This window comes from Parasteatoda tepidariorum, chromosome 6 (genome assembly GCF_982258835.1).
Source record: "Parasteatoda tepidariorum strain Cologne lab strain chromosome 6, Ptep-v5.0, whole genome shotgun sequence".
Taxonomy (NCBI): Eukaryota; Metazoa; Arthropoda; class Arachnida; order Araneae; family Theridiidae; genus Parasteatoda; species Parasteatoda tepidariorum.
The window spans coordinates 94,618,285-94,643,173 of record NC_141760.1 but is presented as its reverse complement, the minus strand read 5'-3'; the positions used below and the strand labels follow the sequence as shown (position 1 = coordinate 94,643,173).

The 24,889-nt window shown below is 29.3% G+C and overlaps 1 long non-coding RNA gene across 1 annotated transcript in view; it reads right to left on the bottom strand.

The window, feature by feature from the left end:
* The window catches only part of LOC147808217 (uncharacterized), a 313,005-nt gene that overhangs the window by 98,900 nt on the left and 189,216 nt on the right, over positions 1-24,889 (bottom strand). Inside the window, exon 2 of the long non-coding RNA XR_015434792.1 lies at positions 5,836-5,918. This is a non-coding gene — a long non-coding RNA (uncharacterized LOC147808217). The remainder of the gene's footprint in view (positions 1-5,835; positions 5,919-24,889) is intronic.

Genomic DNA, 24,889 nt, shown 5'->3' with positions numbered 1-24,889 from the left:
CACAATCTGGGAAAAAGAGTCCCAATAGTTTGGCCCGGAGAGCGGTTCGAAGTTTGAACCCCTTTATGTTAATTTTGCCTTTTGCGTACTTCACTATTTCTCGAGCACTTTTTAAGCAAATTTAAAAAAAAAATCACTCTATCATAAAATTTGTTTAACCAGAGATAACTCCATGTGAAATGCAACTTTTTGCATATATTTATTATTTTATTTAAATATAGTCGAAATTTTTTTAATTGTTGAGTATACTCATTTTTATATAATTTCAAAGAATTCAAATTTAAAAAGGCTAAATATAAAGTTGGAGCTAAATCGATCAAATATCAAATTTTGAAGAAGTCGTATATTCAAAATTCAATTTCTCAAGAACTATTCGACCGATTTCGCTTCAATAAAAATTATACTTTTATAACCGTTTCTTATAGATATTATTTTTAATATACTTTCTATCAATCTACATTTAAGAAACAAGTAGTTAAGTTCATTTTAGTGATAAAAAATGTTATTTGGAATTTTATCTCAATAATTAAAATTGCTTATAAAGTCTTGGGATATCAAATATATAAGTATTTTGAAAATGGCGCCTATATTTCACATTCGACTCTTATAGAATAGGTAATATATATTAGTTTACACAATAAATAGTTTATTAAATAAATAATAGTTAGGTTATAATATTTTAGGTAATATATATATATATTAGTTTACACAAAAAATAGTTTAATAAATAGTTTAATAAATAATTTATTAAATAATTTAGTTATTCACTCAAAGTATAGATTGTAACTTATATACTATAATTCCTAAATGCTAACTATAAAATCAAAACTTATATAAAATCTTATTAATTACTGAGTTATTCTACAAACATAGAAGGTCAACACTCTGTTACCAATACCACCTTATAAAAGCTGTATATAATTAAGTCGAGAGGGATTTTAGAACTAATAGTGAAAACATTTAATATTCTAAGTTGCAATAATAAATGTTCTAAAAGCGTAAGTGTTCTTACTAATATCTACTTATTGAGAATACGTTTCCCTATCGATTAAATAGAGTACTTCTCTTTACTTAGAATGTTATTTACTTAAGTAATTGCATAGATTAACATTGATAACACTCTATTGATGAAAATGGGTTATTATCTAGTTGGTTAAATAAACACAAATGCAGTTGGAATTTTAATTAGATACGTAGTATTTATCTGGTTTTAATGATAGAAATGTGTGTATTTAATTCTATTAATTTAATTATAAAAATAAATATATTTAAATCTCTACATTTTCATAATGCTTTAAAAATAATATACTAACAAAAAAAATTTTTTTTAAATAGTAGAAGACTTTGTCTCCTGCTCGCTTCGCTCATCAAACCCCGTAATTGATTCTTATCCCTCGTTTTCTATTGTTTCTTAAACGTCAATATTTTAATCAGAAATACAAAAAATTTTGGCTTCAAAGTATGCAATTATTGTAACTTTGTTTGCAAATATTTGCTAATGTGTGAATCGTAACGAAATGTACAATTACGTAGATTTGAAAAATAATCATCTCTACTTAAATCAAATAACCTGAAGAATACAGATTTAGTGTGAAAAAAAAATGTGAAGTAATTTTACATGTTGGAGAGACTTATAACAATTTCAATATGGAACTGTTTTATAGTTATTTATTAAGTTTTTTTTAAAATTTTACTATGTTTGTTAGGATTTATATCTGGTAACATATAACCTCTCTCTCTTGCTACTTTTGATTGGCATCTACGTGAGAGCAAGATTATAAAATAAAGAAATAAAAATCTCGTAAGAAAAAAATAAATTTCTACTTTAATGGATAAATAGTCAACATTTTAAGTAAACAACTTGATATTCTCTATTACGTTATATATTTCTCTGTGATTTACAATAGTACTTAACGCGAAACATAAGCGTTTTCAGAAGAATAGATTGGATTGCAATTTAGTAAAATGCTTAAACTATGTGTTCTGTTTATCGGAAAAATATTCAGTTTTAGTTCTGTCCATCCAAAAATTTTAATATTTTGATTTGAAAGGCGTTGTAAGCTTATTATAATCAAGAAGAGTCGTTCATCCTATGATTTTATACTGTCGCTGGTCTTAGCTAAGCCTAACATGTCGCTGAAAAGCGGCTCTGAGAGCAATATCATGACAAACCTGTGGTTGTTTCTAAACCCCAGTGGCACGGTAAATGCCTCTTAGTTTTAATGATTTAAAAATAAACGAACAATTTATTGAAATTTAAACCAACCTAAGATTTTAAGTTTAAACATTCTAAGTCAGAAAATTTTATCCAATTCTCGATACATAGCTGGTTTGGGTCTGACGGCCTGTTCGAAATTTTACACATTGAGTGATTTTAACTCAACTGTCGATTTTGTTTCCGAAAATTTCAACATTTCTTAAGAAAACAAATTACAATAAAAATGACAATTTTTGAAGAAAAGAAAGTAACAAAGCAAGCAATAGAAAATATTTCCTAAAATGAAATTCTTTTCCATCTCTTAAGCAACAAGTCAAAGAACTGCTTCACTGTAGGTGGTGAAATTCTTCACTTTCTTGTAAGAATTTTCTTAACTCTATTTCTCAACGTTTTATATCTCCTTTGAATTGTATCTTGAGAATGCATAGGAAGTACAAAGTGCCAAAAGCACTCTTTCTCATGCGCATGCCTTTGCTGCTACTCAAACCTACAAGCCTTTTTTTCACCATTCTTATTTAAAAGACATTTTATAATGGTTGCAGTGTTTTCTGTAAGTTCAACCTTGCCTACTTTTTAAGTGCCAAAAGCACTCTTTCTCAGGCTCATGCCTTTGCTGCTACTCAAACCTACAAACCTTTTCCTCACCATTCTTATTTAAAAGACATTTTATAATGGTTGCAGTGTTTTCTGTAAGTTCAACCTTGCCTACTTTTTAAGTGCCAAAAGCACTCTTTCTCAGGCGCATACCTTTGCTGCTACTCAAACCTACAAACCTTTTCCTCACCATTCTTATTTAAAAGCCATTTTATAATGGTTGCAGTGTTTTCTGTAAGTTCAACCTTGCCTACTTTTTAAGTGCCAAAAGCACTCTTTCTCAGGCGCATGCCTTTGCTGCTACTCAAACCTACAAACCTTTTCCTCACCATTCTTATTTAAAAGACATTTTATAATGGTTGCAGTGTTTTCTGTAAGTTAAACGTTGCCTACTTTTTAAGTGCCAAAAGCACTCTTTCTCAGGCGCATGCCTTTGCTGCTACTCAAACCTACAAACCTTTTCCTCACCATTCTTATTTAAAAGCCATTTTATAATGGTTGCAGTGTTTTCTGTAAGTTCAACCTTGCCTACTTTTAATCGAAGTTTCTTGAATCAAAAAGTAATATTTTCAATACTTGTTAATTTAGAAAATGTATTACAAGAAACAAAACTAATAGAAAAGAGAGATTATTATTCCTAATGTATCTAATTTTATTAATTATGAATTAAGTACTAATTACGTGAATATGTGTTAATATTTTGTTTTATTTAATAAAATGATTGTCATTTTACTAATTATAAAATTTTATTCAGTAACTTTACTAGAATCTCTGAATATGAGTTTAAATCTTTAAAAAATGTATTTTGCAATGAAGTGCTCTCGATGTTTTATTTTAAATACTTTTAATAAAGTTATAAAGTAACATATTTGCTTTCAAATGTCTAAGATAAAAGGACAATTTAAATTTAAAACATTAACTAGAAAATAATCAACTATAACATAAAATGCATTTTTCAAAAATATTCAACAAATTTTAAATTAGAAAAAAACTTTGAACAAATAGTTTATTTATTTTTTTCTTGTGTTGTGGTTAGATATTTGTGAGGGAATGTTATAAGGTTTTGGAGCTAGAACCGCGTTTTGGCTATATCACGCCTAAAATAACTCGGGTAAAATCAATATAGCTCGAATAAATTCACACTAAATTGAATTCTAAATGCTAGTTGCTTTGAACTTAATAAAAATTATGATAGTTTGCATTTAAATAGAAGTTTTAATTAGAGAATAAAACTTAATGTTCTGAACATTAGAGAAGATATTTTTTAAAGGGTTACCGATTAAATCTTTAAGTTCGCAGGACATATTAAAGTTCAACAGTTTTTGACAAGAAATGGCGCAGACTTTAGAGTATTGCACTTTGGAATTTGATTTTCTGCACTGTGTGAAAGTCTGAAAAGGAGTTTTAAAAGAATTTTAAATTAAAGAATAAAATCTAATGTCCTGAACATCGGAGAAAATGTTTTATTGGGTTTGTCACTGATTAAATCTGATTAAATTGGCTATTCGATGGTATTACGGCACCGTCTTTGGAACTTGAATTTTATGCACTGTGTGTGAACCTAGATTTGTATTTATATTTGATGTATGAAACAAAACAAAGATAATTCTGCATAGTCAATCAAAAATGTTAGGGCACTCCTAAAGCTCAATTTTATAAAAAATTTTATTAGTTTTTACGAAAAAATGAAGACAAAAAGTTTTATCACTGTATTATTCTACTTAAAATTGTATTAAAAATTGCAGCCTATGCCATAGCATGCTTTGTGTAAGTACGAATTTAAAATCATTGTGGTGTCGATGTGACTGGTTAAACAGTTTCTTATGCTAGATTTAAAATTATGTTACGACATAAAAATGCGTACAGTAGTTAGTTAATTTCTAATTCAAGCAGAAGAGCAAAGGTTGTCTATACCGCACAGTGTATTTTCTGAGCTTATTTTTTCATTTAAGAAAATAGGCGCATGTAATTTTGTTCTTAAAAAACAACAGTTTCGAATTGCAACAATATATCCAATCCATCAGTCAAGTGTTGCCAACTTTAATAGAGAAATGTCAATAATTTTGGAGCCACGTTACAAAAATACTTATATAAATAACATTTGTAATGAATAAAGAAATTGAAATAACATAACTCCAGACCAAAGGAAAAGATATTATCTTAAACATTTATAACTCAGCATCGAGGTTATTAGAACTGAAGTTCTAGTACTACTTACCTCTTATTAAAGAGTTAAATTCCCTTCAATACAATATTTGAAAATAGGATATTCTTCGCTTTTACATTTATTTTTTGAACTCATTTCTTTCAAGTACTCTTACCGAAAGAGAACTTTTGAAATCATATTTACGTAGTTACAAGTCAGAGAAATTCTCTATATAACTACTTTTATTTACTGCTTCTCTTTTCCGCTTCGTTTTCTTTCTTTCATTTTTTTTATAAATTGATCCAATACTTCAAGGAGAAAGTAAGTTTTGAGAAGATAGAAAATGAAACATTTCTTTTTCTTCTTCTTCAATTCTTTCTTTCCATTTTTAGAAGACGGGAAGAAAAATAGTTTTGTTCTGATCTCCTTGAGCTATGCTATCCTTCCGATATTGTACGTCATTTTAAGTAGACTAACATTTATTTTATTTTAGGAAATGGTCCGGGATTTTTATTAGCCCATTATTTTATTTATTGGAGGAAACCCTAAAACAAGTTATAAAAATTTCGGTAAGGATCTTTGCAACATAGTACAAATTTCTCATTTAGATAAAGTAATACTTTTGTTCCGATTTAATACTTGTTGAACGTTAATAAAAATTTAACAAATTAGAATGGCATGTTTTATTTCAGGGACTTTCATGTTTTATTTTTCCATTAATGTGTATTCTTGTAGCACATCTAGAATTTGTCTAATGATCTTTACAATACGGAAAATATTTTCCAGTCAGAAAAAGTAATAATACATTGTTTGTCAAGATACATGCATTAATACATTGTTACATACATTAATAAAAAAAACAAATAAAATAACTTACATTGCTTAAAAGAATAACGGTCATTTTCTTTCAGAGACTGATTCAGTTTTTTAAGCCCATCACTTTATATTCTTGATGAAAATCTGTAACGCAAGTTATTAAATTTCGTTATAAATTCATTTCAGTATGGCACATATTTTCCAGTTAGATAAAGAAATATTTTGGATGCGTTACCTTACATTTTGAAAGTTAATAATATATTAACAAATAAAATATTAACAAATAAAATATTAACAAATAAAACATTAACAAATAAAAAATTAACAAATAAAATAGTAAGTAGATGAATATATTTTCTTCCAAGGAGTTTCACGTCTTATTAGCCCTTTAATTCATATTCTTGTAGAAATTCCAGAACACAAGTTATTCAATTTCACTAAAGATCCTTACAACATAGTACATATTTTCCAGTAACTAGATAAACTAATATTTTTGTTGCGTTTTCTTACCTGTTGAGCGTTAATAAAATATTATCAAAAAAATTAACAAATAAAATACTAAGTAGAAGAATACATTTTCTTTCAAGGAGTTTAACGTCTTATTAGCCCATTAATTCGTATTCGTGTAGAAAAAAAGAACACAAGTTATTCAATTTCACTAAAGATCCTTATAACATAGTACATATTTTCTAGTAACTAGATAAAGTAATATTTTTGTTGCGTTTTCTTACACGTTGAACGTTAATAAAATAGTATCAAACAAATTAACAAATAAATTACTAAGTAGAAGAATACACTTTCTTCCAAGGAGTTTAACGTTTTATTAGCCCATTAATTCGTATTCGTGTAGAAAAGAAGAACACAAGTTATTCAATTTCACTGAAGATCCTTACAACATAGTACATATTTTCCAGTAACTAGATAAAGTAATATTTTTGTTGCGTTTTCTTACATGTTGAACGTTAATAAAATATTATCAAAAAATTATAAATAAAATACTAAGTAGAAGAATACATTTTCTTCCAAGGAGTTTAACGTTTTATTAGCCCATTAATTCGTATTTGTGTAGAAAAAAAGAACACAAGTTATTCAATTTCACTAAAGATCCTTATAACATAGTACATATTTTCTAGTAACTAGATAAAGTAATATTTTTGTTGCGTTTTCTTACACGTTGAACGTTAATAAAATAGTATCAAACAAATTAACAAATAAATTACTAAGTAGAAGAATACACTTTCTTCCAAGGAGTTTAACGTTTTATTAGCCCATTAATTCGTATTCGTGTAGAAAAGAAGAACACAAGTTATTCAATTTCACTGAAGATCCTTACAACATAGTACATATTTTCCAGTAACTAGATAAAGTAATATTTTTGTTGCGTTTTCTTACATGTTGAACGTTAATAAAATGTTATCAAAAAATTATAAATAAAATACTAAGTAGAAGAATACATTTTCTTCCAAGGAGTTTAACGTTTTATTAGCCCATTAATTCGTATTTGTGTAGAAAAAAAGAACACAAGTTATTCAATTTCACTAAAGATCCTTATAACATAGTACATATTTTCTAGTAACTAGATAAAGTAATATTTTTGTTGCGTTTTCTTACATGTTGAACGTTAATAAAATATTATCAAAAAATTATAAATAAAATACTAAGTAGAAGAATACATTTTCTTCCAAGGAGTTTAACGTTTTATTAGCCCATTAATTCGTATTCGTGTGGAAAAAAAGAACACAAGTTATTCAATTTCACTAAAGATCCTTATAACATAGTACATATTTTCTAGTAACTAGATAAAGTAATATTTTTGTTGCGTTTTCTTACACGTTGAACGTTAATAAAATAGTATCAAACAAATTAACAAATAAATTACTAAGTAGAAGAATACACTTTCTTCCAAGGAGTTTAACGTTTTATTAGCCCATTAATTCGTATTCGTGTAGAAAAGAAGAACACAAGTTATTCAATTTCACTGAAGATCCTTACAACATAGTACATATTTTCCAGTAACTAGATAAAGTAATATTTTTGTTGCGTTTTCTTACATGTTGAACGTTAATAAAATATTATCAAAAAATTATAAATAAAATACTAAGTAGAAGAATACATTTTCTTCCAAGGAGTTTAACGTTTTATTAGCCCATTAATTCGTATTTGTGTAGAAAAAAAGAACACAAGTTATTCAATTTCACTAAAGATCCTTATAACATAGTACATATTTTCTAGTAACTAGATAAAGTAATATTTTTGTTGCGTTTTCTTACACGTTGAACGTTAATAAAATAGTATCAAACAAATTAACAAATAAATTACTAAGTAGAAGAATACACTTTCTTCCAAGGAGTTTAACGTTTTATTAGCCCATTAATTCGTATTCGTGTAGAAAAGAAGAACACAAGTTATTCAATTTCATTGAAGATCCTTACAACATAGTACATATTTTCCAGTAACTAGATAAAGTAATATTTTTGTTGCGTTTTCTTACATGTTGAACGTTAATAAAATATTATCAAAAAATTATAAATAAAATACTAAGTAGAAGAATACATTTTCTTCCAAGGAGTTTAACGTTTTATTAGCCCATTAATTCGTATTTGTGTAGAAAAAAAGAACACAAGTTATTCAATTTCACTAAAGATCCTTATAACATAGTACATATTTTCTAGTAACTAGATAAAGTAATATTTTTGTTGCGTTTTCTTACACGTTGAACGTTAATAAAATAGTATCAAACAAATTAACAAATAAATTACTAAGTAGAAGAATACACTTTCTTCCAAGGAGTTTAACGTTTTATTAGCCCATTAATTCGTATTCGTGTAGAAAAGAAGAACACAAGTTATTCAATTTCACTGAAGATCCTTACAACATAGTACATATTTTCCAGTAACTAGATAAAGTAATATTTTTGTTGCGTTTTCTTACATGTTGAACGTTAATAAAATGTTATCAAAAAATTATAAATAAAATACTAAGTAGAAGAATACATTTTCTTCCAAGGAGTTTAACGTTTTATTAGCCCATTAATTCGTATTTGTGTAGAAAAAAAGAACACAAGTTATTCAATTTCACTAAAGATCCTTATAACATAGTACATATTTTCTAGTAACTAGATAAAGTAATATTTTTGTTGCGTTTTCTTACATGTTGAACGTTAATAAAATATTATCAAAAAATTATAAATAAAATACTAAGTAGAAGAATACATTTTCTTCCAAGGAGTTTAACGTTTTATTAGCCCATTAATTCGTATTCGTGTGGAAAAAAAGAACACAAGTTATTCAATTTCACTAAAGATCCTTATAACATAGTACATATTTTCTAGTAACTAGATAAAGTAATATTTTTGTTGCGTTTTCTTACACGTTGAACGTTAATAAAATAGTATCAAACAAATTAACAAATAAATTACTAAGTAGAAGAATACACTTTCTTCCAAGGAGTTTAACGTTTTATTAGCCCATTAATTCGTATTCGTGTAGAAAAGAAGAACACAAGTTATTCAATTTCACTGAAGATCCTTACAACATAGTACATATTTTCCAGTAACTAGATAAAGTAATATTTTTGTTGCGTTTTCTTACATGTTGAACGTTAATAAAATATTATCAAAAAATTATAAATAAAATACTAAGTAGAAGAATACATTTTCTTCCAAGGAGTTTAACGTTTTATTAGCCCATTAATTCGTATTTGTGTAGAAAAAAAGAACACAAGTTATTCAATTTCACTAAAGATCCTTATAACATAGTACATATTTTCTAGTAACTAGATAAAGTAATATTTTTGTTGCGTTTTCTTACACGTTGAACGTTAATAAAATAGTATCAAACAAATTAACAAATAAATTACTAAGTAGAAGAATACACTTTCTTCCAAGGAGTTTAACGTTTTATTAGCCCATTAATTCGTATTCGTGTAGAAAAGAAGAACACAAGTTATTCAATTTCATTGAAGATCCTTACAACATAGTACATATTTTCCAGTAACTAGATAAAGTAATATTTTTGTTGCGTTTTCTTACATGTTGAACGTTAATAAAATATTATCAAAAAATTATAAATAAAATACTAAGTAGAAGAATACATTTTCTTCCAAGGAGTTTAACGTTTTATTAGCCCATTAATTCGTATTTGTGTAGAAAAAAAGAACACAAGTTATTCAATTTCACTAAAGATCCTTATAACATAGTACATATTTTCTAGTAACTAGATAAAGTAATATTTTTGTTGCGTTTTCTTACACGTTGAACGTTAATAAAATAGTATCAAACAAATTAACAAATAAATTACTAAGTAGAAGAATACACTTTCTTCCAAGGAGTTTAACGTTTTATTAGCCCATTAATTCGTATTCGTGTAGAAAAGAAGAACACAAGTTATTCAATTTCACTGAAGATCCTTACAACATAGTACATATTTTCCAGTAACTAGATAAAGTAATATTTTTGTTGCGTTTTCTTACATGTTGAACGTTAATAAAATGTTATCAAAAAATTATAAATAAAATACTAAGTAGAAGAATACATTTTCTTCCAAGGAGTTTAACGTTTTATTAGCCCATTAATTCGTATTTGTGTAGAAAAAAAGAACACAAGTTATTCAATTTCACTAAAGATCCTTATAACATAGTACATATTTTCTAGTAACTAGATAAAGTAATATTTTTGTTGCGTTTTCTTACATGTTGAACGTTAATAAAATATTATCAAAAAATTATAAATAAAATACTAAGTAGAAGAATACATTTTCTTCCAAGGAGTTTAACGTTTTATTAGCCCATTAATTCGTATTTGTGTAGAAAAAAAGAACACAAGTTATTCAATTTCACTAAAGATCCTTATAACATAGTACATATTTTCTAGTAACTAGATAAAGTAATATTTTTGTTGCGTTTTCTTACACGTTGAACGTTAATAAAATAGTATCAAACAAATTAACAAATAAATTACTAAGTAGAAGAATACACTTTCTTCCAAGGAGTTTAACGTTTTATTAGCCCATTAATTCGTATTCGTGTAGAAAAGAAGAACACAAGTTATTCAATTTCACTGAAGATCCTTACAACATAGTACATATTTTCCAGTAACTAGATTAAGTAATATTTTTGTTGCGTTTTCTTACATGTTGAACGTTAATAAAATATTATCAAAAAATTATAAATAAAATACTAAGTAGAAGAATACATTTTCTTCCAAGGAGTTTAACGTTTTATTAGCCCATTAATTCGTATTTGTGTAGAAAAAAAGAACACAAGTTATTCAATTTCACTAAAGATCCTTATAACATAGTACATATTTTCTAGTAACTAGATAAAGTAATATTTTTGTTGCGTTTTCTTACACGTTGAACGTTAATAAAATAGTATCAAACAAATTAACAAATAAATTACTAAGTAGAAGAATACACTTTCTTCCAAGGAGTTTAACGTTTTATTAGCCCATTAATTCGTATTTGTGTAGAAAAAAAGAACACAAGTTATTCAATTTCACTAAAGATCCTTATAACATAGTACATATTTTCTAGTAACTAGATAAAGTAATATTTTTGTTGCGTTTTCTTACACGTTGAACGTTAATAAAATAGTATCAAACAAATTAACAAATAAATTACTAAGTAGAAGAATACACTTTCTTCCAAGGAGTTTAACGTTTTATTAGCCCATTAATTCGTATTTGTGTAGAAAAAAAGAACACAAGTTATTCAATTTCACTGAAGATCCTTACAACATAGTACATATTTTCCAGTAACTAGATAAAGTAATATTTTTGTTGGAATACTTCGGAATATTTCGGTATTGCAATGCATGTTGATAATTTCAACTAGCGCTGCTTTCATTTTAAACAAATAAAAATTGCGCATAATGTATAGATTTTAATTTTAATTTTTAAAAAACTAAAAAAGATACTAAATGAATTTTTTGCATATCTTATTTCGAAAAACAAATATTCTCGAAACAAATATTCTGTCAAATATTCTCCTAGGTATCTAAATGAGTAGCATTATCCATATCAATAACAATTACAATATCAATAACAATCTATTGCATCAATAGATAAATTATTGTGTCATTTTCATTTTAAAAGCGTTCTCAAAATTTTTTTTAAAAAATTATTTTCTATTTTAAATTAAAGCATAAAGTGTATAAAAGTAAAAAGGGTTCAATATTTTTTATATGTTTCGTAATTTATTGTGTGATAATTAAATGTTTATATATTAGCATTAATTATTAGAACAATATTTATTTCTTCGTGGAAGCGTTCTTACATGTTGCAAACCTGTTGTTAACTTCCATAATAAATTTTCAATTGCTGGCATTTTTTAAAAAAAAATTACGATTGCTTGGTAATTTCTAATTCTTAGTTTTGAAACTTTAAACCAATTATAAATTCCCTTTCCTCCGTTCGTACTTCTCAAAACACCAAATAATTTCCTTCTAGATATCTAATTAAGAAGCATTGCTAATGTTTTCTCTTGAGTGACCTAAAAAATTTAGAACTTATAAAATAAAAAAACACTTGTTCACTATCTTTCCTATTAACAAACTTAAATATAAATTACTACGATTTAAAACTTTAGTCGTTTTTAATCATGCGAGAAATCTTGATCATTTTTTTTTCTATATTAAGAAAAAAAGTAAATCCTACTTTCAATTAGAACTTTTTCGAATTTTTTTAGAAAATAGAACTTTTTTTTGATAAGCCAGATTGAGATTAAAAAAAAAGGAAGATATTTTTAGTCAACATATGTATTTTTTCTAACTAATATATCGAACTCCCAAAAGCTAACTTTTTAATAAACTTTATAAATCAAATCGGAGTAAAAATGTAAGTTTTAAAAGCATTTATTAAACAAGTTCTGAGTTTTTTTTTGTTAAAATAAAAGCCAAAATACCTGATCACAAAAAAAATATTTTTCACTTTTTTTAGCGCCTTTCAATTCTACCAGACTAAAAAATATTATAATAACTGAAAATTTCTGGAAACTGACTACTAATGAACATTTTTTATATTGCTCCGAATGCTCTGCAAATGTTATCCCTTGTCGGTAATACGTATTCGAGTTCCGAAGTGTTTTTTCTGCCTTCAAACAAAGTTGATCGAAAACAAGAACTTTAATTGGGTGCCTGCAAGTGACATGTTTATGCCACAACTCAGGCGCCAATCAGGCTCGACACCCACGCTTAACGTCGTTTGCAGGCTTCCAACTATATCTGCTCCGGAAATTAATACGGCATAATAACAAACCAAGCCTAATAGCTGTAACGTTAACTCGTTGTTTTTTAACAACCAACAGACTTCAGCGGTTTTCTTATTTTGGAGTTTTCAGGTACCCAACTGAAATTGAATTAAATGTAAAGTTTAATGGCATAAGAGTGCCCAATTTTATTTTATTTTATATCCCTCGTTGAACAGCTGACACAATTTTTTGGGTTTACGACTACTAATGTTCAACTCCGTAGCCTTGTAATTTTGAACCCAAATTCAGAAGAGAATTCCAGGATCAAGTATTGGAGGAAATTTATCTTCATGGAGGACTTTTTGGGGAAACTAACTCACATTTGCATTACCAGAAGAGGAAAACCACGAAAGCCTACCATGGTTAGCCTGGAGGCAAAGAGACTCTAACTCGTGATCTGTCTACTATTGAGGATGTTTTACGTCAGCACTGTGGCTGGTGCGAGCTGGGTGTGGAATTCGTATCGACCAGTCATCGCAGGGATTCGAACCCGGTTGACCTCATTGGAAGGCGAATGCTCAATCCCCTGATCCATTAAGGTTGAAGGGTACCCAATTCGAAGTAGCTTTCTGTAATAAAGTTGAAGACTTTACCTTATTGAATTTACAATGAAAATTGATAGTTTGTATCAGAAAATCAGTGCCAAACATCGCATGAATTCTCTCGACTATAAAATAAAGTTTAATTTGTTTAGTAACTAAATATGCATTTCGATTTATTTCTTTAAAGTCTCTGATCTTCACATTTCTATACTAAAATTTAATAGCCTCTTGAGTAACTAGAGGAGTATAAGGAAAAAAAAACTCATTAACTCTTTCGTTTTTAATGCCTTAAGACTGGACAAATCCTAAAAGATCCGGGACACATATAAATGATTGTTTCGCGTGTAAGAAGAGCATGCATATACATTTGGTAATAGCTGCTGGGAGTCATGAAGTCTGGCAATTTCATAGAAGGGAAAATTGTTACGAGCTGATTTTTTTCGAAACAATTTTATTTTATCCCACGCAAACATTAAAATGGAATAAATTCGAGGAAAAAATTTAAATATTTATAAATAATATTGAGATAATAAATAGCTGAATAGATTGAATGTGGGGACTAAAAAATATGTAGCCCCAAACAAAAGGTTCTGAAACAGGCTAAAATCATTAAAGTACACATAGTGTTTCGTAATGACTACACTTTATATATATATATTTTAAATCCCTATAAGAAATATCAAACATTAAATGTCGTAACTTACCAAATATTTTTAAACTTATTTGTTTTTGGATTTATATTTTTACTGTAAATAAAAGGATATTATTTGGAAATAGTTTTCCTATAAAATGAGTGAAACTATATAAAAATAGGAAGAAAAATTTATTAGTTATATAGTTTTCACATTTAGCAGTTCAAAATTCTTGAACATATTCTTGTATAGATATACTTGTTTATAGGTATATTAACTATAGTTTGGAACACAAAACTTGCAATGAAAATATAAATGAAAATAATAACGACTTATCGATTGATTAATAAAAAAATTTTTCTAGCGATACTAAAATGAAATATCTGGTTAAAAAAACCTAATTCTGGGATATAAAACAAAAACATACGGTATTTAAACTATACATTTGGTAAATTTTCTGTTTATATGGTAACGGGTTGCCGAAAAATCAAACTTATTGCCACACATTTCATAAAAAAATACGAAACTGAATTGTTTAATCGAATAAAAGGTTTTCTATACCATGCTCTAAAGTGTCATGATTAAATTACCACCTTTTACCACATTTACTAAATTTTATCGCATATTATAAAACCATATATTTTTGCTAATTTTATCAAATTCTTAACCAAGGAATTTCGGTTAAAATTATCGAGATTTCTGGTGTGCCCATAGAACCAGAAACATGGTAAATTTTACGATATTCCGGAAGTACTGACCATACTTTTTCCCCAATGTGAATACAATTTCTAAGCTGTGCCTGAACCAGCCTAGTCTTCGCCTAATGACACCTGTAGCGAAACTGTCTCTGAGAAATACTTCAATCTTTGAACATCCATTACTCGAAACAACTATTCAAAGAAACACCCATAAGTTTCCACTCACTAACATTAATAATTATATTTTAATTAAAATTAATTAAAATATAATTATAATATTAATAATTAATAATTATTAATAATTATAATGTTAATAATTAACAATTATTAATAATTATAATATTAATAATTATGATATTTTAATTAAAATTAATTAAAATTAGTAGAAATCGTGCTACAATTTTACAAAGACTATTTAGTAGTAGTTGTTTTCCACACAAGTGCAGTTTATATTAATAAGTATATATACTACATTAATAATTGTAACTATATTAATAAGTCTTTATTTTCAACGTCTGATTGATCTTTTTTTTCTTTGCTGGAAAAGAACGCAATTTTTCTCTACTTTCAATTCAAGGTGGGTAGCCTAAAGGTATAAGAAAGAAAGAAAGAAAGAACTTAACTCTCGCTTTTCCCCAAAGTAATTTAATTTCTTGACAGATGTTTTTGAGATTTTTAAGAAAAAACCGATAATCACTCTAATTGCCTTACCGCTTCATTTAAGGCTAAGAACTTCAACTCTAGACTTCTATCTTAAAACTGGTAATTATTTTAAAAGTTTTGCCATTTCTTAAATTAATATATTACGTTTTTTGACAAATTTTAAGAAGTTTGTTATTTAGACCACAAAAAACTATTATGTAGTTTTAGAGCATGGATATTTTTATAAATTCAACCAGTTTAATTTAATTTTATAATAACTGACGAATAAAAAAAAATGTATTTTAATTTTCTTTATTTAAATGCAGTTGTAAAACTTTTTATTTACTTTATCAATAAACAATTGATTTAATACATGGATGATAAAGAGTAAACATGAATGATAAAAGTAAACATGAGCGGGATGGATTTCTTTTAAAATATTTTCCGAATAAACCTTTATGCAAGATGTTAAAATAGGTTAAACGTTACATTTATTATACTTTGCTTTAATTTTTCTTTGCTTAAACGCATGCTATCGTGTCTAAAGGTTAGAATTTTTCAATCGAAGAGTCAACCACTTTCCAATTAGCTGGAGCACTCAAATCTCTTTTGAAGCTCATTGCTTGATAATAATGTCAGCTTTCATCGTGGCGCTAAAATCAGAACTCAGCATTATCTTTTATTGCTCATATCATGAGTTAAAGTTTCTAACACTTTTTTCCAAATATGAATATTCTAATTTCCTCTGGAGCTCTGTGCTTGATGTCAAGTATACAAGAACTGACGACTGCAATCAGAATTTGTCGTTATTTTATCGCCACTAAGTCAAACTTTCAACCCCTTTTGTCTGATAAGATTGTTTGGCAAATAGGTGAAGTTTGTCCTGGAATACAATAAAATTTTTAATCATTTCCTAACTATTACAAGCAGAATTGTTTGCCATGATATTAACAAGAAATAATTTATCGTCAATTTAAATTTCGTCTGTGTCTGACGCAAACGCAAGTTAAAATCATTTTCGAAAAGTATACAAGCAGAATTTGTTTTCAAATGAAATTTGATCACTTTTCAATATAAACAAGCAAACACCATCATCTTCATTGGCAACACAGCCCAAGTTGGAGCTTGGCCATTTCTAGAATATCTCTCTAGGGTCTTTGTCACCAGAATTAGCCAGTTTAATACCCTCATTGTTTTAATTGTTAGTCAGTTAGGAGTTATTAGCGCAAAAGCCAGTTGTGGCTATATCGCACCTACAACTTGGTTTTTATAAAATATCTAGATTGATGTATCAAAACCAATGGCTTTGAGGTATGAAAAAATTTTGTCGTCATTGTTTTAAAATCCGCTTTAAGGGAGTTCATGCATTGAAGGTCTGAATGGTCTGCTACCAATTGTTTTATGTCTGTAAACGTCATGAATTGCAATAGTTGCACCAAAAACTAAAAACAAGAAAATAATAAAATAAATCTTTATTTTTTTCAAAATAACTGCGATTTTTCAAGTAGGTTTGAGTTTCAAACAAAAATATGGGGTGCATCAACTTCGTAAGGAATTTTTGTCACCTTCATTTATTTTCTCTCCCCCCCCCCCCCCACGGCTCTCGAAAGTGACGCACCCTACGTTTATCGTTTTAGATATATGACAAAAACAACGTTATCATCTTCAGTCTACTTGAAATAAGTAATTTTAAAATTTAATTTCATTATTATAGCTTTTGCGCGCAATGATCACCACTTTACCATAATCATATGCGTGGTCTCTAAATTGTGAAGCCTTAACCTTCATGAACCTACTGGCTTACAGCGAGCTGTTGCAGGAACATTTTTTTTTAATTTTTAAGTGTAAAAAAGCATTGAATTCATTAAATTTTCCAGGGTATAATATTTGCTTTAAAAAGAATTAAATAGTACTCCAAAATTACTCAGAAGCAAACAATTTTTCCCAATATGCACAAAGCCATTCATTTAGTATATATTTATTCAACACAAAATTCCAACATTTCACGAAAGACGTCAACAGTACATTTGTTTTATTTTTTTTAAAGAAAATAATGCAAAGCTAAATAAAAGGAGAACCGATTATTTGTTACCAAAGCATCCTGTTATCTAAAGAGAAGCAGGAAACTAAAGATGAAACCTTAATGCAGGATGTAATCCTTTCCTGTTTCCAGGAAACGGAAGAGCATTACATCTGCTTTGTTACTAAGCAACTATTTTAGCATAATATGAAGCAATTTTGTTTAAAGAATTTGTGAGGGAAAAGAAGGAGAAGCGAATGTGACAGTGCTGTTAAATAATTTTACTTTCCTCATTATTTCCGTTTGAAATATAGTTATGCAATGTTGATTTTTTTCCCTCCAAATTATCAGTATTTGTTACAGCCCAAAATATACATTTATAGCTAGGGTTCCATAAATTACTTGGAAATATTTTTCAAATTACATGGACGAATTGCTGATGACCTAGAAACAACTACAGAAGAATAAAATTCAATTTGAAAAAATAAGTAATAATTTTCGGTTCTTCTTCTTCGCTTTAATAAAATAATTTCAATCATTGCAGTAAAGATTTAAAACAATCAATGATTTCAATCATTACTGTAAAGATTAAAACCAGTTACATCACAGTAATTTTTAGAAGTTATTTAAGAGATGTGAAATTGCTCTAAAAGATTAATATTTCTCTTTTAACCTTTTCGTTGTATTGTAAAAATTTGACAGTACAGCTCTATCACAGCTTTGAAATGGATTGTTAGCAATAGGCTACTTAAAAGTCTCAAAGAATTGAAAAGAATTTAAAGTTATTTGGAAAATAAACTGCGAAGACAAATTAACCTGCCAAGTGATTATATTCTGTTGAAATATAAAAGTTAGGCGATATTCAACTATTATGGAACAATTATAAACTGTGCCATTTTTTATATTTTTGCACACAATTGCAGGACCTCATTTATAGATTATAAACATTGATTTGAATTTGATATGGAATAAAGGTGTGAGTAATTAAACATTCTATACGGATTTCAAGTAAGAGTTTTCTTGAATTTATTTTATGTTTATTGAGTACAGAGATCAAACATGCTGAGTCAAACTAAAAGAATAGGTATAGATCAAGAATTATTAAGAGTCATTAAATGATTAAATAAAAAAAAAAAGTAGAAATTGCCTTTAGCATGCTTGGACTTTCATGCTAAAACACATTTTAATCATCCAAAAAGCTTTTAAATGACAATTAGGATATTTAAAAGTTTCCTTTGGTGACCAGGTGGTTTGGCTTTTAAATATAACTACGAGAAGACTCTAAACTGTCAAGGAGTAATTTCATCCTCGGGGATGTTTCCCAGACCGTCGCCAATAACCCACTGTGCAGCTCTAGTGTGACGTAGATAAACTACAATTGAGTCAAGGATTAATTCCTCTTAATCTACAGAACTAACGAAAATTTCCTGTTAAATGTATTTTCAGGGGGGAAGGGTGACTATTGAATGTAATTTGTAGGCATAAATGTAAGCTTCAGTTTGATATGCCAAACCCAAGGCAGCAAAAGCTTACACTAGCTAACACTCAACACAACAAAATCCAATGCTACTAGAAACAGTAAAATATACATATATATCATTTTTGCGTTAGCGCTTCGCGGTGTCGTGCCACAGGTCCCTGGTTCGATCATTGGACCGGGCAAAGTTGACTCAGCCTTTCATCCCTTCAGAGGGTTGATAAAATGAGTACCAAGCATGATTGAGAGCTAAACACTGGGGGTTCCCCATTGGGCTGACCACTCAACCGGATCATCTGCTCTTACACCTCAGAGCCCAAAGGTCAAGAAAACTGAGATGGGCACAGTAGGCTTTGGCCCTCTATGGGCTGTCGCGCCACTGAGTTTAATTTTTACATATTATTTTTAGAAACTATGTCTAACGCAGATCACAATCAGATACAGTGACCCAAATCAACTGGTGCTAGAAACTATCAGCACATCAACCGGTGCTAGAAACTATCAGCACAACAACCGGTGTTAGAAACTATCAGCACATCAACTGGTGCTAGAAACTATCAGCACATCAACTGGTGCTAGAAACTATCAGCACATCAACCGGTGCTAGAAACTATCAGCACATCAACTGGTGCTAGGATCTATCAGCACATCAACTGGTGCTAGAAACTATCAGCATATCAACTGGTGCTGATAACGAACGAAGAAAAGACTATCAACAGCCAAACGAACTTGAGAGAAGTCCATTAAGTCACCTCGTGATGATACTGAAAATTATGACGTAAAATCATACAGTGCGAGGCCATATTCACGTATTATCAAGTAGTGATATAAACTAAATCTAAAGACGAAACTAAAAGGCGAAGACGAAAGGGAAACAACTAACGAAAACCATTTAGGCATCTCCAAATTGTGGAACTTAACAGATTCGAAACATCATTATTTAGAGGAGTCCAAGATCGTCCTTGTGAAAGATTTTTTTCGCAGAAAAGCTTATTTTTATGAATGTCATAGCAAAGAATGTCTTGTTATGATTTGAAACTTGTATGATAGATATTGGTAGAGTTATATAAAGTTACAAAAAACGACATGCTGTGCCAAGCAAATGTTTGCGGGACAGAGAACAACTTTAAGATCTCCAGTCTTTTCAATTCGTATCTATTTTGTGATGTATGTTTGTATATAGCATGCCTTTCTTTCTTCAAGCGTCCACCTGTGTGCACCTTCTACGCACTTATCAACTATTCAATGTGTTATTGCTGATGAAACAAAAAATAATTTCCCCATTGCCTTCCATTTATTTATTAATCACTCATTTTTCATCAATATGACATAGATTTATTTAAATCTTATTTTATAACAGGAGCTGAAAGGCTGACCCCATTCTGAGTTCACGACTATCAGTGATCGACTCCGTAGTCTCGTAATTTTGAATCCAATCCAGAAGACAATGAAGCACCAGGATGAAGCATTGGTACAAACTAGCCATCGTGGAGGACCTTTTAGATGTAACTAACATGGATTTTCGTTACACAAAGAGGAAAACTATGAAAACATACCAAGGTTAGCCCGACTGCTAAAGGATTCTAACCCAAGGTCCGTCTCCCACGGAGGATATTTTACGTTAGCACTGTGGTCGGTGCGAGCCAGGAGCAGAATTCGTATCTACCATCCACAGCTGGGAGGTGAGCCCTCTGTCCCCTTAGCCATCGCACCTCTATTTGACATATTTTTTATCTTGATAAAAAGAATCATGTCAAAAATTCCACCTGATTTTATATATATTTTTTAAACTTCACTTTACATTCAATACCAAATATTTTTTTAAGTTCAATTCAGAACCTAATATCTATTTCCAAATATTTTATTAATGACTATTTGTTTATAAACAAGACAAAAACAACGAGACAGTCCTTTTCCTGTAAGCAAATTCAATTCAATTATCCAGGAAACTTATTTCAATATAAACTTTCTTGAAATGAAACAAAGGCCAAAGGTAAACCGTTCGAAGCTAATTATCAGTTTATTTAGTTTTAATCTTTCAGATACAAACTCCCAATGTGGAAATTAAACAGTATTTTTTTTCGAAAAACTTCGGTTTAACTTTTTAAAAGAGAAGTTAATGATGGGATAAGGTCTCTAATGAGGTGATGATTACTATTTTCGAAAAACTTTCCCGAAAACTTTTCAATCTTTCGATTTTACGCTGAAAATTTCTAGAGGCATTTTTAAACATTTAAGCGATAAAAATGGATATTTTAAGATAATTTTATTTTAAATGCATATTAAGCTAAATAAAATTTAAATTTTTACCTTATTAGCAATTTACTATATTTTTTTAAGAAAAATAGTGTTCGAAAGCCTAAAAGTTTTTGCTTGATATTAACAGTAAACTTTTAAATTTTCTTGAAAAATATGTATTTTTTTTTATAAATTGTTTTTTTAAGAAAATAACATCCTTATAAAACTAATTCTTGAAAATTGCAAAAATTGTTTCTTGATATTAATAGAGGTTTTTTAAAATTTCTTTATAAATGCTTATTTTTCTTATAAATTGTTTTTGTAAGGAAATTAACATTTCTTAACGCAGACTTGATATTGATATTATAAGAGGCTTCTTAAAATTTCTTAAAAAATACTTTTTCTATAAGTTGTGCATAAAATGTTATATAATTTTAAAATTTCAATGTGTGTCGACGATTTTGTTTAAATTTAAGAAGCTTTATACGCATAACATATAGTTTTCACATAGAAATTTTGTGTTTACATCAATTTTTCTCATTTTATGTCACAACCGTCATTGAAAAACCCACTCAATTTTGAGTCTACGAATGCCAATGATGAACTCGGTAGCCTTGTAATATTGAACCCAATCCAGAAGACAAGGGAACTCTTGGAAGTATTGGTTGAAATTTTGCCTTCGTGGAATACTTTTTGATAGAACTAATCCGTATTTTCGCTACGTTGAGAGAAAATCCATGAAAACTTTCCATGGTTAGACTGACGGCAAGGGGACTCTAACCCATGATCCGTCTGCCACTTAGGATATTTTACGTCAGCACCGTGGTAGGTGAGGAATTCGAATCAACCAGGCATCGCTGAGATCCGAACCCGCTTCCCTTCACTGGGAAGTGAGCGCTCTATTCCCTGAGCCACCATGCCCCTAACTCTGATATATTGCTTATGACACATCAAACCTTTCCTGTCAAACAAGTGCAACTAGACCTGCTGATTCCAGAAGGTTCCTCCGGGATGTATTTAATCGCCTATAATTAAAGCACAATATACTGGTGATGAAACAGACAGAGTATTGGGAGAAATTTGGATTTATGGAGTACCACTTCCATTTGCGTTACATGGAGTGAAAAAAAACACGAAAATTATCCACGGTTAGCCTTACTCGTGATCCGTCTACCATTAAGGATATTTTACTTCAAAACTGCGGTTGGCACGAGCTTCGTGCAGAATTCTTATCGAACAGGCATCACTGGGATTCAAATTAGGGTTACCCTAGTTGTGATGCGACTGCTCTATCCCTGAACCAGCAGGGTTCTTTTAACATTGGTTGTTTTAAGTTAATCTATTTTATTACAATTTAAATAATTTCGTAAAAACTAATTTTTTTCATATCGGTTGTTTATAAAAGCGACTTTAGCAAACTGAAACATTACGTTTATATATTATTTTTTTAAAAATTACCATAAAAAACGATGAAATAAATCTTGTTCGGAAATCCTTTTATGATCCATAAAAATAGAATTCTTTTAAAAGTATTCTTTTGTATGCTAATACAAACACCCATTCTTCATTTCGAATATTTTTTTTTAATAACAATGTTTTATTCTTTCCATCAAATTGAAAGAAATGCATTAAATTTTAACATTAAGATAAAAACTTTTTTATGAAAGCATTTGCAAGCATGAAAGTATTAAAATTCAAGAAAAAAGTTATTAACAAATTCATTTTATAAAGAATTCGATGTAATTCCAAAAAGAAAGAAAGAAATGTTTGCTTTGAGAACTTATTAAACTGATGAATAACTTTGTATAGAAATTTAAAAAATATCTTTGAAACTCCTGTTTTCACTGAAATTAGTTTTCATCTAACATTTTTAATACAGCTTTTGATTTCTAGAATTCAAAAGCTGTTTTGGTTCATCGAATCACTGATTTAGTTCAAAAAGGTCAAATTGTTGTACTCGCATTTAAAAAAAGTTTTTGACTTCAAAATGCATGACAATTTTTATATCATAACAAAAATATTTTCTCAGTGCTATTTCATTTTTTATTTTATAACCATCGTTGAACAGCCGGTCCAATTTTTGGGTTTACGACTACTGATGTTCAACTCCGAGACCTTGTAATTTTGAACCCAATCCAGAAGACAAAAGAACTACTGGATCAAGCATTGGGAGAAATTTGTTTTCGTGGAGGACTTTTTGATGGAACTGACACACATTTACATTACATGGAGAGAAAGACCACTAGAACCTCCCACGGTTAGTCTTACTTCAAGGGGACTCTAACTCCTGATCCGTCTACCACTGAGGATATTTCGCGTCAGCACTGTGGTCGGTGCTAGTCAGATGCGGAATTCGTATCGACCAGCCATCGATGGGATTCGAAACCGGTTCACCTCATTGGAAGGCGAACGCTCTATCCTCTGAGTCATAACTGCACATGTTCACTTTTGATAATAAAAAATTTTTAGTACCGCCGATGCTGTTTAGGGTATTTATTGTTACGTACCATTTAGTTTTGTTGCGCAAATGCTACAAGACTACAGAAATTAAACATACAAAGTTATGTAGAAAAATGTACAAAGAGGACGAGGGAATAAAAAATAACGCTCGATCTCTGGTTCAAGAATTATTATAGTATAAAATACCTTGCGGGTCACTCCGCAACCCACATGAATTCAACTACAAATTAGAAATTTGTAGCGATGGACTTATTTTTGCTTATGAACTGAACACGATCAATATTTTTAATTTCAATTTGCTCCGACCTGGTGGCCGCGTGGTTAGCGTGCCTGACTGCGGAGCAGCTGGTCGCAGGTTCGAATCCTGCTCAGGGCATGGGTGTTTCTTTCTCTCTGTGTTCTATGTCCTTTCTCCTTTATGTGCGATTGTGTGAATGTGACCCGCCCTATAAACGAGTTTGTGGTTGTGTGACGTGGGAGACGCAGCTCCACCGCCGTGGCTTCGCCACAGGTGCCCACTGGGTAACGAGAGGAGAGTAGCAGTTCTGGCATTTCTGTGGCCAATGGGACAACCCCAAAGTGCCCACCATAAAAAATATGAAAAATTTCAATTTGCTCATAAATTATTGCAATTTCAAGTCTTTTTTTTTCATTTGCTTCGCGTTACATATTGCTTTGCAGCACAAAAACTATAAGAATTATAGATTTTATAGTACGAAAGTGCGTAGAAAAATGTTTGATTAAATAAAAAGCTTCAGATTCTATTTCCCTACGCCAAAAAAATTGTGGTGTACTATCTCTCCAAATTTGATGCTGAGCAAGAAAAAAAATGGTGCGAAGCAACACTTTTTTACAAGTTAACTCTAAGCACAGCTTTTATATACAATTCAAATGGGGTACGTTGCGTGTAATAAATGAACGTTGTGTGTAAAAATGTGTGTGCGCTGTTTGTAATAAAGGGAGTAATAAATCTAAAACTCTCATAATGTAAAAAAGTACATACGCGAGTACGCAATATGTATAAGACTTTCGCTTTCGAAAACTTCAATGCTGGAGCATTTTAAATATCATCTGCAGATTTTTTTTAAACTTGAATACAAGTGGGCAAGATTTTGTTGCTGTTGTTCATTAATTTTATAACAAAGCTGCTATAAATTTGTTG